Raw genomic sequence first — 12,149 nt, forward strand, 5'->3', positions numbered from 1 at the left:
CTGGGGTGTTATATTACTTTAGCTGACTGCAATAGAAGAGCATATTGGAGTTTTTACAAGACTCTCTTGTATGGTAAAACCTGAAAAAAGCCTCCTTAAGTTCTACCTAAGCAGAGGAGAAAAATTCTTCTGGCATTTGTTTCTCTCCTGTTTGGTTTCTTGCCTTGGTTCACATATTATTTTATATTAAAAAAAGCCTTATGCTCTAGGCATAAATCCTACTGGCAGATCTTAGCAACCATCAACAGTAACCACTCCATCCTCTTCAGTCTTGGAAGAATCTATAAAATATATAGAATATGGAGATAATTATACATAGCTTCCCCCAAAATTCCTATAAAGTAAAACTTAAGTTTGAATTTGAAGCCCCCTTTGGATCCTGGATTTTAAGCAGTTATTAATATGCTTGCTCATTCAACAAGCACACATTGAGTACATACCCTGTGCCTAGTGAAATTGTCTAGAGTCCTACCCCCTGGGTCTCTGTCTGGCAGAGGAGCTCCCAGTCGGGTACCAAAAATCTCAGAATTGCCACAATTTAAATACCACCTAGCACACAAGCATTCCCCTCTCCAAACTGAGTTAGAGGAAGCTATGCATGTCGCCAACAGGCTCAGCTTCCCTCAAGGAACCACCGAGGAGCTCTTTCAAACTGGCGACGAGATTACTTTTTTCCAAAACTGCAGTTACACTCAAGTCTGCAGAGAAAGCGCTACTGCCAGCAGGCGGCTCCGGCAAAGCCGTCTGATGAAGGGGATGGCTGAGTGCACTTGGGCTTGACTGAGTGCTCTTGGGTGCCCTTCCGAGTCACCTGGCTTCTCAGGGGGCGTGAGCAGGGGACCCTATTATTCAGAAGATGTGAATGCCTGCATTCTGATGATTCTGCTTTCTCAGAAACATCTTATTGCATCCACTGCTTAACAAGAAGTTGACCTTAATAAATGCCGTAGATTGGGTTTCCCAAAATAGAGAAGGGTTTTTGTTTTTACAAGAACATTACAGCCGACAGTGAAGCTGTAAGATCATAGGGCCAGAGGGTTCTTCAGAGAGTCGCTAGTGTACCACCAGCAGCTGCCCAGAGAAACACAGAAAGGCTGGTGCTGCAAGACCCCTCGCCTTTTAGACCAGGAACTCAGGGCTCTGTGCCCCATGTGGAGCTGAAGGCTGAGTGGACTCCGGTTCTGGGCTGCTCAGAGGACTGACTCCATTACAGAACCCCACAGCACGGAGACAGTCAGGGCTCAAAGATCTTGAGAAGAAATGATTTCCCCATCATTCCTCCTTCGCTGATTAACTGTTACTGACTGCAAATCTACTTGAAACATACCAGTAATGACGTTTTACAAATTACAGAGTGAGATGGAACACCACAATACTATCTATAGGAAAAGACACTCCAATACATACTTTTAAAAGCTAAGCTCAGAGAGAATGTTGCCAATAACTGCAGTGTGAAACGTGGCCGCTTTAATATACGAATCAGCTTACAATTGCCTGTAATCAATGATCTTAACAATATAGTTAATAGTTAGGAGCATAGGGCTCAAGTTAGGTCTGGTTTCAAGTACAGTTTCTGTTACACACCAGCTTGAAAACGTGTGCAAGCTACTTCACCTATCCGGGCCTCAGGTTTTCCTCTATAAGATGTGGTGTCAGAATGAGAGGTAATCTACGTGAAGTCCTTAGCCTGGGGTGGCCGTGTGCTGTGTGCTCACTAAATGTTAATCACAGAATACGCAATGCAAATTAAGGGTCACTATGGGTAACCAGCAAACCTTAAGAGATTCATTATTGTGGCCATGACTCCAGTTGGCATTTCCAGCAGTTTTGGCATAGTTCTTGAAATGCAAGCCCCCTGCCTTCTGGATTTTTCTAAGTGTGCCAGAATTCCCTCTCAGAGTCTTACATAGGAACTTCTGATGGTTTATAAAGTTTAAGTTCACTACCAACACAATTTTTTTTAAGTTTTTTCTGACAAAAAGGAGAAATCACAGAGCTTCAGTTCTTTGGGCACACGGAAAACTCAAAGGAGTGGAGGGCATTTTCAGTTATGAGAACGTTTGAATTGAAACAATGTCAATTCGAACGACATTAGGAGTTTGGCTAATCAAGCCAACGTAACCACAAGTTGCATCTCCCGTTGGTCTCGGCACTAAGACTGCAAGGCTGGGCTGGCCAGGAATGACATGGAGGAAATTAGATGAAGTCCGCAGACACGGCTGATTCTGAGACTCTTTTCCAAAAGAGATGCTTCAGCCAGGGGGAGGGGCATCTGCACGTCACAGGTGGGAAGCGGGAGAAGGTGGTTCAAGGGCTGAGTCTGCACCCTGCAATGGTCCAGCCCCACCTCTTACTGGCTTTGTGACCTTGGGCTGGTCACTTAACCTTGCTAAGCCTCAGTTTTTCTAGTGATAAAGCCAGATGTTCTTAATGTACCTGGCCCAGAGCAAAAATGACCCATAACAAATGTGGTCATTGTTGTGATTAAGAGAGAATTCAGTGAAGACCCGGAGGACTGCCAACAAAAGCCCCAGCAAACCAGGAGGCAGTGGGGAGGATGGGCTCCACCAGTCCTGGGCCGGCTCCACGGGAGGTGAAGACTCAGCTCCCTCCTCCTCGTCCCTGACGTTTGCCGCAGTCCCCGCCTGTTTCAGGCTCCTGTCAGCTCTCACTGGGATCTCAGTGGTCATCTGGCCTCCTCCAGCCATCTTCAGGCCAATTTATCCTCCCTGGTGTTGCTGTTGTTTAGTTGCTAAGTCGTGCCTGACTCTTTGTGATCTCATGAACTGAAGCACGCCAGGTTCCTCTGTCCTTCACAATCTCCCAGAGTTTGCTCAAATTCATGCCCACTGAGTCGGTGATGCTATCTAACCATCTCATCCACTGTCACCTGCTTCACCTCCTGCCTTCAATCTTTGCCAGCATCAGGGTCTCTTCCAATGAGTCGGCTCTTTGCATCAGGTGACCAATGTACTGAAGCTTCAGCTTCAGCATCAGTCCTTCCAATGAATATTCAGGGTTGATCTCCTTTAGGATTGACTTGCTTGATCTCCCTGCTGTCCAAGGGACTCAAGAGTCTTCTCCAGTCCCACAGTGCAAAAGCATCTCTCCTTCGGTGCTCAGCCTTCTTTATGGTCCAACTCTCACATCTGAACCTGACAACTGGGAAAACCATAGCTAGATAGACCTTTGTCAGCAAAGTGATGTCTCTGCTTTTTAATATACTGTCCCTGATGTTACTAGACATCATTTCCTATGACCAAGTTGCAAACCCTCAGAAAATCCTTCAACAAAAGTTTTAGTAAGATCCAGCCCAGATTTCTTGGCACAACCACGGCCTTCCACGACCGGGCAAACACTTGCATCTCCTGTCTCACATGCACCCACAGCACAGGGGAGGGTCTGGAAGCCAGAGAAAGACAAGCTGTGCTCCGCGGCTCCCTAGGTGATAAGACACCTGCTGGGGGCAGAGGAAGGACATTTACCTAAGCGTTTACCTAGGTCAGCTCTCACATGGGCCGCACAGTAAAATCACCCTGGGGACTTTCTAAAACGTGCCAAAGCCCAGACCACACCCCAGACCAATTGTCGCAGAGTCTCTGGGGGCGGGACCCAGACATCGCTATGTTTAAGCGCCTCTGGTCATTCCTATCTGCAGCCAAGACTGTGGACCACAGGTTTACCCTCACTCTCATCTTTTATTAATCTAGTTTTGAAATTAACTTTTATTGAGTATAGTTGATTTAAAATGTTGTGTTACTTTCTGCTGTGCAGCAAAGTGAATCGGTTATCCATATCCATATCTCCACTCTTTTTAAAGATCCTTTTCCCATGTAGGTCATTGCAGAGCATTGCATAGAGTTCCCCGTGCTCTATCGCAGGCGCTTACTGGTTATCTGCTTCACCTATAGTGGTGTGTATGGAATGTGTGAGAATGCCATCATCCTCATCTTTTAAAGGAAGGAGTCTTCTCTCTTATTTGAAGTCCAAATACATCAACCTCAAATTTTTGAAGATCAGCCACCTGCTAATCGCTGTGCACTTTTGGGAGGAGCAGTGACCAATTTTGGGAAGTGGATGTCAGGGTGGTGAAGAAGCGTGATCAAATCAGGAACTGGGAGGTCGGCCAGGCTCCTGCCAGGCCTGTGGTTTTATGAAAACCCTCCTGAATGTCAAGAAGCAGGGGCTCTTGTGGCCTGGGCAGCTCCGTGGACAGCCCAGGCCCGTCCAGCTTGGCTCAGCAGGACCTGCGAGGGGAGGGAGGAAGTGATTCAGGGCTGCCCTCTCCCCAACAGCAGGACTGGGCTGCAACCTTTTGCGAGAGGACAGGTGAAAATAGCAGCCGTGCTTGAGGAACAGCTCAGAAATCTCCGCTTCTGAACCGTCCGATTACGTGATTGAGGGTTAGTGATCTGAAGAAGGGTGGGCACTAACCGTTGGTCATCTGGTGTGTGTCCTGGGCTGGGTGCTCTAAGGGGGTCTCGCTCAGTCCTCGCCAGGACCCGGTGAAGCCGCTGTGTCATCTTCTTTGTGTGCACCGGTGATGGCGAGAAAACGGGCCAACAGCAGAGATGTGACGGATCCTGGCGCCCGTGCCTAGAAGGCCCGCTGTGCGCATTTGCTGGTTGGCTCCCCACCTTGCCTGCCCCTGGCTCCAGCCCAACTCGGACAGTGAGGCGTGGACTTCTCCAAGAGCCAGCACGCTCCTGGCTGCATCCTGGGGCTCGGGTGAGGATGTGGAGACGGTGACAGCAGAGCCTGACGCAGACCTTCTTCCTTCTCAGCCCTTTCGCTGGCTCCTTCTCTCTCCCCAAGTTCTTAACGTCAGGGTGCAGTGGGGCCCAGCCCCGCATCGTCTTCTCGGTCTAGGCGTCTTTTGCCTTCAGATCCACACGTGTACTGATCCTTCCACTTTACGTCTCCAGGCCAGGGCTCCTGAACCCCAGACTGTGCTCTGCCTACCCCGGACACACTGTCTCCCGTGGGCACCTAATAAACCTCTCAGATCCACGTGCAGGAAAACTGACCTCCCCTCAGACACTATCCCCGCCTGCAACCTTCCCCATCTCAGCTGATGGCAACTCCATCCTTAGAGGTGTTCAGTCTCAGGAATCTGGACTCTGCTTTCTTTCACCTGCTTTGACCTACCTGAGTCCAGACCCCAAACCTATGAATTTCCCTTCCTCATCTCCCCCTACTCAGATGGGCAAGGTCATGTTCTCCATGACTGCAACCAGGCTAACAACGGTAGCTTTGCGCAACAGCAGCGTTCCTGGGCATCTTTTGAGATGCGGATGACCTGCAAGGTAAGTATCGTTTTGTGAAAGGAGCTTCAGTTTCTCATGTGCCCATGCGTAGTCTGCGTTTAGTGGTACGCAATATGAAATGTATTGCAACCATGAGCGGCAGTAAAAAATTTCCAAAGCCGTGGGTTAGTTGCTGTCTTCCTCTGCTAGAGCACATTTTCTCTTCTCCACCTTAAAAAAAAAAAAAAAAAGTAAGTGAGATTAAGCTATGAAGTTCAGTAAGTTGGGGTATTAAACGCTCTTTGACTTAATGAAATTTTCAATTTATGATGAGTTTACAAGGCCATAATCCCATCATACGTTGAGGAAGAGCTGTGTTTGACTTTGTCTGGGCTGACTTGGCAGAGAACAGCTGATAAAAGTTGTGTTTATTTTCCATTGCTCCCATAACAAACGACCACACACCTAGTAACGGCAACAGCATAGATTTCTCGTCTCCAGTTCGGTACGTCGGAAGGCCAGCACGGGCCTCACCAGGTGAAAACCAACGTGTGGGCAGGTTGCATTCCTTCCTGGCAGGTCGGGGTAAGTCCGTTTCCTGCTCAGTCAGGTTGCTGGTAAATTCAGTTCCTTGCGGTTGTGAAACCAGGGTCCCTGTTTCCTTGCCGACTGCGAGCTGAGGGCCATCCCCAGCTTTTAGGGGTCACTGAGGCTCCTGATCTGGGGTCCCTTCCTTCACCCTCAGCTCCTGCAGCCCTCACACTCTGAGTGTCTCCGCCTTCCTTCCCGTCTCTTTGACAGCAGCTGGGACATGTTCTCCACTTGGAGGGACATTTTTGGACCCACGTGCATCACCCAAGGTTCTCAGTCTCTCTCTCAGTCTTTGACTTCGTCTGCAAAGTGAAGTCCACGTTCCAGGGACTAGGAGGCAGTCATCACTGAGGGACCACGGTTTTGCCTTCTCAGAAGCGTTCATTTGATTTAGGTGTGCTGGGCGTTGAAGAGATTTTCTTTAGCCACTTGAGCTTTTCCGTGAACAAAAAAAATCCTCGTAAAGCCTCCAGCCTTACACTTCTGATATTTCAGAGCTGCAGCTGTTGGCGTTTCTTGGAGGACGCCTTTATGTTTTAGTAAACTCTCAGAACATTATTACCCTCCCCCGAGCTTACACACAGCCCCAATACCATTATTTTATTTCTCGCACTGCTTTTGGCCTCAGCGTCATCAACTGCAATGCAACTTGCTTTTCCTTGTTGTATATGTTTATTCTCTTTCTGTTAGGTCCTTGGGAGAGGGCCCAGATGATGAAATTTTCCCTATTTTTCCAGAAGGAAAAGAAGTCTCCAGGAAAGAGAAAGCACTGTCTCAATTGCCTCCTATTTTGTTTTCCTAGATTTTCAAATTTTTATATAGTCCTTGCGTCTTGATTTTTCCTTAAGGATGTATTTTTACAGAACTGTTGGTGCCATTTCCTTGCATCTTCACTTCATGTCATGAATATAACCATAGATTTTCTTTCTTAAAAATTCAACAAGAAACATGTCTAACATGTTTCTCTGTATAATTACTGGATTTTTGCACAGTTGATATAATTCAGCCATTAAGAAACCAAAACGACTGGGCTCCAAAACAGCTGAGTTGATAAATACATCGATAATCTGACCAATCTGGGATTAGGTAATATCCAGATGTTTTAAGAGCTGATGTTAAAGAAAGGAAAAAAATGTCCCATCTTTATCAATTTAGTGAACCAATAGATCCTAAATTTTAGTTGCCATTTCTGGCCGTGTAATAAATTTACCCATGTTGTTGTCTCATCTTTACATTTGAGAACAATTCAGTGAAGTTTCTTAAATAGGAAAATGTTTAAACTATGACATTAGGTGAATAAAAGACTACAAAACAACTCATACAGTCCCAACCTTTGTGTCAGTTCTGGCGTGATCAAAAAGCACTAGAGTGTTATGCCGTGCAATCAGAAAGATGAACTGGACGCCATTCGGTTATACTGTCAGTATCTGAACAGTCAGTCAGAAGTAAGCGCTCTACATACAACTTTGGGTGAAAGCCTTCTTATGGTGCTTTATATGTTGAAATTCCATTGTCAGCTGATGAGAAAATAAGTATCTGGTATTTCAAGAGTAAACCCCTGCATTTCTAATGATTCCTTTGGAAACTCTTAACTTCACATATGAAAATGACTATGAAAAGCTTTCCAATTAACCAAGCTGGTGTGCCATGAAATTTGAGGAGGCTAAAGGGTTTGATCCCTGGGTTGGGAAGATCCCCTGGAGGAAGGTAGGGCAACCCACTCCAGTATTCTTGCCTGGAGAATCCCCATGGACAGAGGAGCCTGGCGGGCTGCAGTGCGTGGGGTCACACATAACTGGAAATGACTGAGTGACTAAGCGCAGCAGGAAGAGATGCGGCAAGTGGCTGCAGACACGATCCTAGATGGGTCTGGCTCGGAGAGAAATGAGTACGAGGGGACCGTTTAGTCTTCTCGTCCGAGGTTGTTGACGTTTTTCTTTGCTGGGACCTCCAAGGCGATGATAATTCCTAATTAGAGACTCACTAATCATGCAAAGGTTCATCACAGAGAAAAAAAATAAGGGTAAATTACTGCCCACAAGAGAGGAATTTGGGAACCACAGGATGGTAACAATGCTTGACACTGATAGATCACTCCGGAAAGGAAGTTTATAAAGTCCTAACAGCTCATAAAAATCAATGTGTTCTCCATAGAAAGAACAGGAAAGAGATGACTGTCACAAGGCTGTTTTTTTCCTTTTTTTGCCTCCTTTAAGACATTTGAATCATCAGATTTCCCGTATTACTAACTTACACCGCATGAGGCAGTCATCCTTTGATGGCAGAGTGCCAAAACATTCTTAGAAAGTGGTTGGGAAGGGAGGGGAGTAAGTGCTTCCTCGATCTGGATTTGGAGTTCTGCTAAGAGCCACCATGTCTAGGACTCTACCGACACGCTCCCCTCTGACTTCCTGCGAGATGGTTCTAAGGAGTGGGACCGGGAACATGAGGCAACAAAGCCGTCAGTGCACCGTGAGTTTACAAGTCACTTAAAGTGGCATGCATGCTCACAGAGGGACATGGGCACGGAGATATTGGGCTGTTTGTTGACTCATTCATTCTTTGATTCGTGATCAGTGGTTATGTGCACTCAGCAGTCAGTACTGAGTTTCTTCTCTATGTAAAGGTCCTAGCCAAGACTGTAGGTACAGAAACATATATGAGAGATACCTCTGCTTATAAGAACCACCAGGCAGGCCCTAGCTGCCTGAATTCATTCATTCAAGGCATGCTGCTACTGCTGCTAAGTCGCTTCAGTTGTGTCCAACTCTGTGCGACCCCAGAGACAACGGCCCACCAGGCTCCTCCATCTCTGGGATTCTCCAGGCAAGAACACTGGAGTGGGTTGCTGTTTCCTTCTCCAATGCGTGAAAGTGAAAAGTGAAAGTGAAGTCGCTCAGTCGTGTCCGACTCTTTGCGACCCCATGGACTGCAGCCCACCAGGTTCCCCTGCCCATGGGATTCTCCAAGCAAGAGTACTGGATTGGGGTGCCATCGCCTTCTCTGCATTCAAGGCATATTGATTGTCTACTCTAGATTAGGCAATGTTCTAAGAAGCTTCTCTTCTAGTTGGAGTGACTGTTCAGTCACCAAGTCGTGTCAGACTCTTTGTGACCCCATGGGCTGTAGCCTGCCAGGTTGCTCTGTCCATAGAATTCTCTAGGCAAGGACACGGGAGTGGTTGTCATGGACTTCCCCAGGAGTTGGGATAAATAGCAGTTAAACAAGTTAAAAAGGGTGTTCCACTTCGCAAAGAAAATGAACCTAGTGTATGAGATATGTAGTCATGTTATTTGACCAAACGGAGCTTAAAATGCATTATCTCTGGAGACATTTTAAGCAAGATGTTAATGTCAACCTATAAAACCTTTTCAGCTTGGGGCCTCTGGGGCAGAGAAATTGTGGTGAGGTCAGAGAATAAGGCAGATGCTGGGCCAAGTAGGGACAGGCCTATTATAGAAACAGCAAGTGAAAATTCAAACCCTGAAGGGTCCTCCCATCTCTTTGCTTCCCTTCCCTGTAGCAGACATACACCTGTGACTTGGTATTTTTCACCCCATTTCATAATGTCGCACCTGCTCAGAAATCAGTCTCGGCAGTGCTGAGCCAACTCCTTTTCATACTGACAGCGGTATTATAAAAAGACCCTAAGGAGAGGACTACCGCCTGCAATGCAGGAGACACAGGAGTTTCGGGTTCATTCCCTGGGTTGAGCAGATCCCCTGGAGGAGGAAATGGCAGCCTGTTCTAGTATTCTTCTCTGGGAAATCCCATGGACAGAGGTGTCTGGCAGGCTATAGTCCATGGACTAGCAAAGAGTTGGACACGACTGAGCAACTCGGCACACAACGAGAGGATTACAGAGAGAGGGGCAAAACCCAAAGAGGCTACTTTGGTATAAGTGAGTGTGAGCTTGGGAGTTACCCCCTCTCTGAGTTGGGTGTTCAGAGAGAAGACGTGTCCTTTGCATGAGTAGAGATGGCACCTGCCTGCTGGGGTGCAAGTCTGCAGCAGAGATGGTTGCTTTGTTTTAGCTCCACACTTGCAAAGGAAGAATCATGTATTCTTTAAAACATGCCGTTCATTCTGAGGAGATCTTTTGTGTATTAATTCTTCTTTCCATGTACCTCCATTCATAACCACACAGCTGCATGGCTATCAAAAAATAGGTTTATAAAATGATTAATTTTCTATAAGCTACATGAAAATCAATCCCTTTCATTACAGTCAAAGCTAATGGTAAAGAATATAAAAAAGAATGTGGTTATGTATAATGGAGTCACTTTCCTGTGTAGCAGAGATTAACACAGCAGTGTGAAGCAACTATACTTCAATTTTTAAAAAAAGCTCATGTAATTCTCTATGTTGCCCTGTTGCTGATTTCTGTTTGAATGCCCCTCTTGGCAGTCAGGAGTTGGATCCGTTTTGGTCACCTTGAACAGTGCAACCCAGCACACAAGGATGCTCTGAAATACTTGGTGGTGGCTCCTGGGCACAGTGAGGCCTGCCCTTCCGCCCTGCGTGAGCCGCTGATGCAGGTTCAGAAGCATCTGTGCTTCTGGTGTTGGACTCAGAGGGACTCAGGTACTGCGGGTCTGCCACCTAAACTCATTTGGGGATACACACCTTCCGCTACTGCCCCCTCCTTTTAGAGCACGCCAAGTAGGGCCAGTGTGCAGTCGCCACGGAAGAAAGAGCATCTTCAGAAGGTAAGGGCGGGAGGGTCTGGTGTTACCGCACGATGCTCTGTTCTCCTCCCCCTTCTGCCCGGAATTGCTCAAGGTATGATGACCCTGTCACTTGTTATTTCAAAATGGTGCAAGTCACCAGCTGTTTACAAACAAGAAAAACTCATGTTGTACACTTGGATGTAACATAATGTTGTATATATCAATTATATCTCCCTTTTAAAAATGAGATTAAATCCTCAAAGTGTGAAAAGAAATAAAATTGCCCCAGATGCTGGAATAAAGTTTCTGAGGATCCAATCTCTTCCTCCTCTCTGCCCCTCTAGCAGAGGAACTGAAGTGAGCGTGTTGAAATGATGAGGTTTTTGCTGGGGTGCAGACTGAATGGAAACAACCCCCTGAGTGTAGTGTTCTTCTGACTGGAGTCTTGTCACTGCCCAAGCACACGGCTCTGTTTTACAACCCCTCTCTGGGTATCAGCCATTAACCGGCTCCATATTTGGGTCTGTTTTATAAGCCCTCCCTGGGTACCAGTTACTAACCATCTCCAGATTTGGATTGGATATTTCCAGACTCAAAAAGCTCTGAGAGACCCGGATCATTCCATAACCATGGTCTTTCTAATTCTAAAGGAGTTCATGGGCTGCACTGTAGTAGAGGGAACATTTGCACCAGCTGGGTGAAAAGTTGGCCCTAAAGCTCAGGGGTTGAGCTTTGACAGGCCTTGACTTTTGTTCCTTTCAACATTATTATTATTTCATATTTATTATTTTACAATATTTGTATTTCAACATTATTATAATTTAATATTATTATTTTGAACACTCTGGGCATAGGCACAAGCAATGATGAGTAGCCCCCGCATTTTAGGGAAGCTGATAAAAGCACGAAGGACAGTGCGGTGGAATCTCTGAACCAGGCGACCATGTTGGGACCCGGCCTCTGCGAGTCACTGTCTGTGGGACTTAATTCCCCTGGGACTGAGCTTGCTCCCCTGCAGAACGGATCCCACTAGGACTGACCTTGTGCAGATGTGCAGCAGGTAAATGAGTTAACGACTGCAAGGTAGTTAGAACAGTGCCTGGCCTGTATTTTGTGCTCCGTGAGTTAGTTCTTCTTGTTAGATATGCTCTTCTACGATTTATCAAAAGGGCTTTAATGTGGCAGCACTTTAGAAGAATTTAGAATTTTGACCCTATTGCTACTGAACAATGTCTCTTTTTTGAAGATTTTTTTTTTTAAGTGGACCATTTAAAAAATCTTTATCGAGTCTGTTAAAATACTGTTTCTGTCTTATGTTTTGGATTTTGGGCCATGCGGCATGTGATATCTTAGCTCCCCGACCTGGGGTTGAGCCTGCACCCCTGGGATTAGAAGGCAAAGTCTTAACCACTGGGCCACTAGAGGAGTCCCTGGACTGCGTCTTGGAAGGTGAATGTGGGGAGACCTGGATTTCTCTTTCTCTGATCACAAATAGTGACTGCATGTTAAACATTTTATTTTTGAGTAAACCTTGTCAAGTACATACACCTTTATTTCCATTTTTCTGCTATTGTTTCCCGTGACAAATAATGCCTATGGATTCTCTACTCCTCAGCTGCCCTGTCTTTTATCTTTTCTCTGC

Source organism: Budorcas taxicolor, chromosome 11, assembly GCF_023091745.1.
Source record: "Budorcas taxicolor isolate Tak-1 chromosome 11, Takin1.1, whole genome shotgun sequence".
Taxonomy (NCBI): domain Eukaryota; kingdom Metazoa; phylum Chordata; class Mammalia; order Artiodactyla; family Bovidae; genus Budorcas; species Budorcas taxicolor.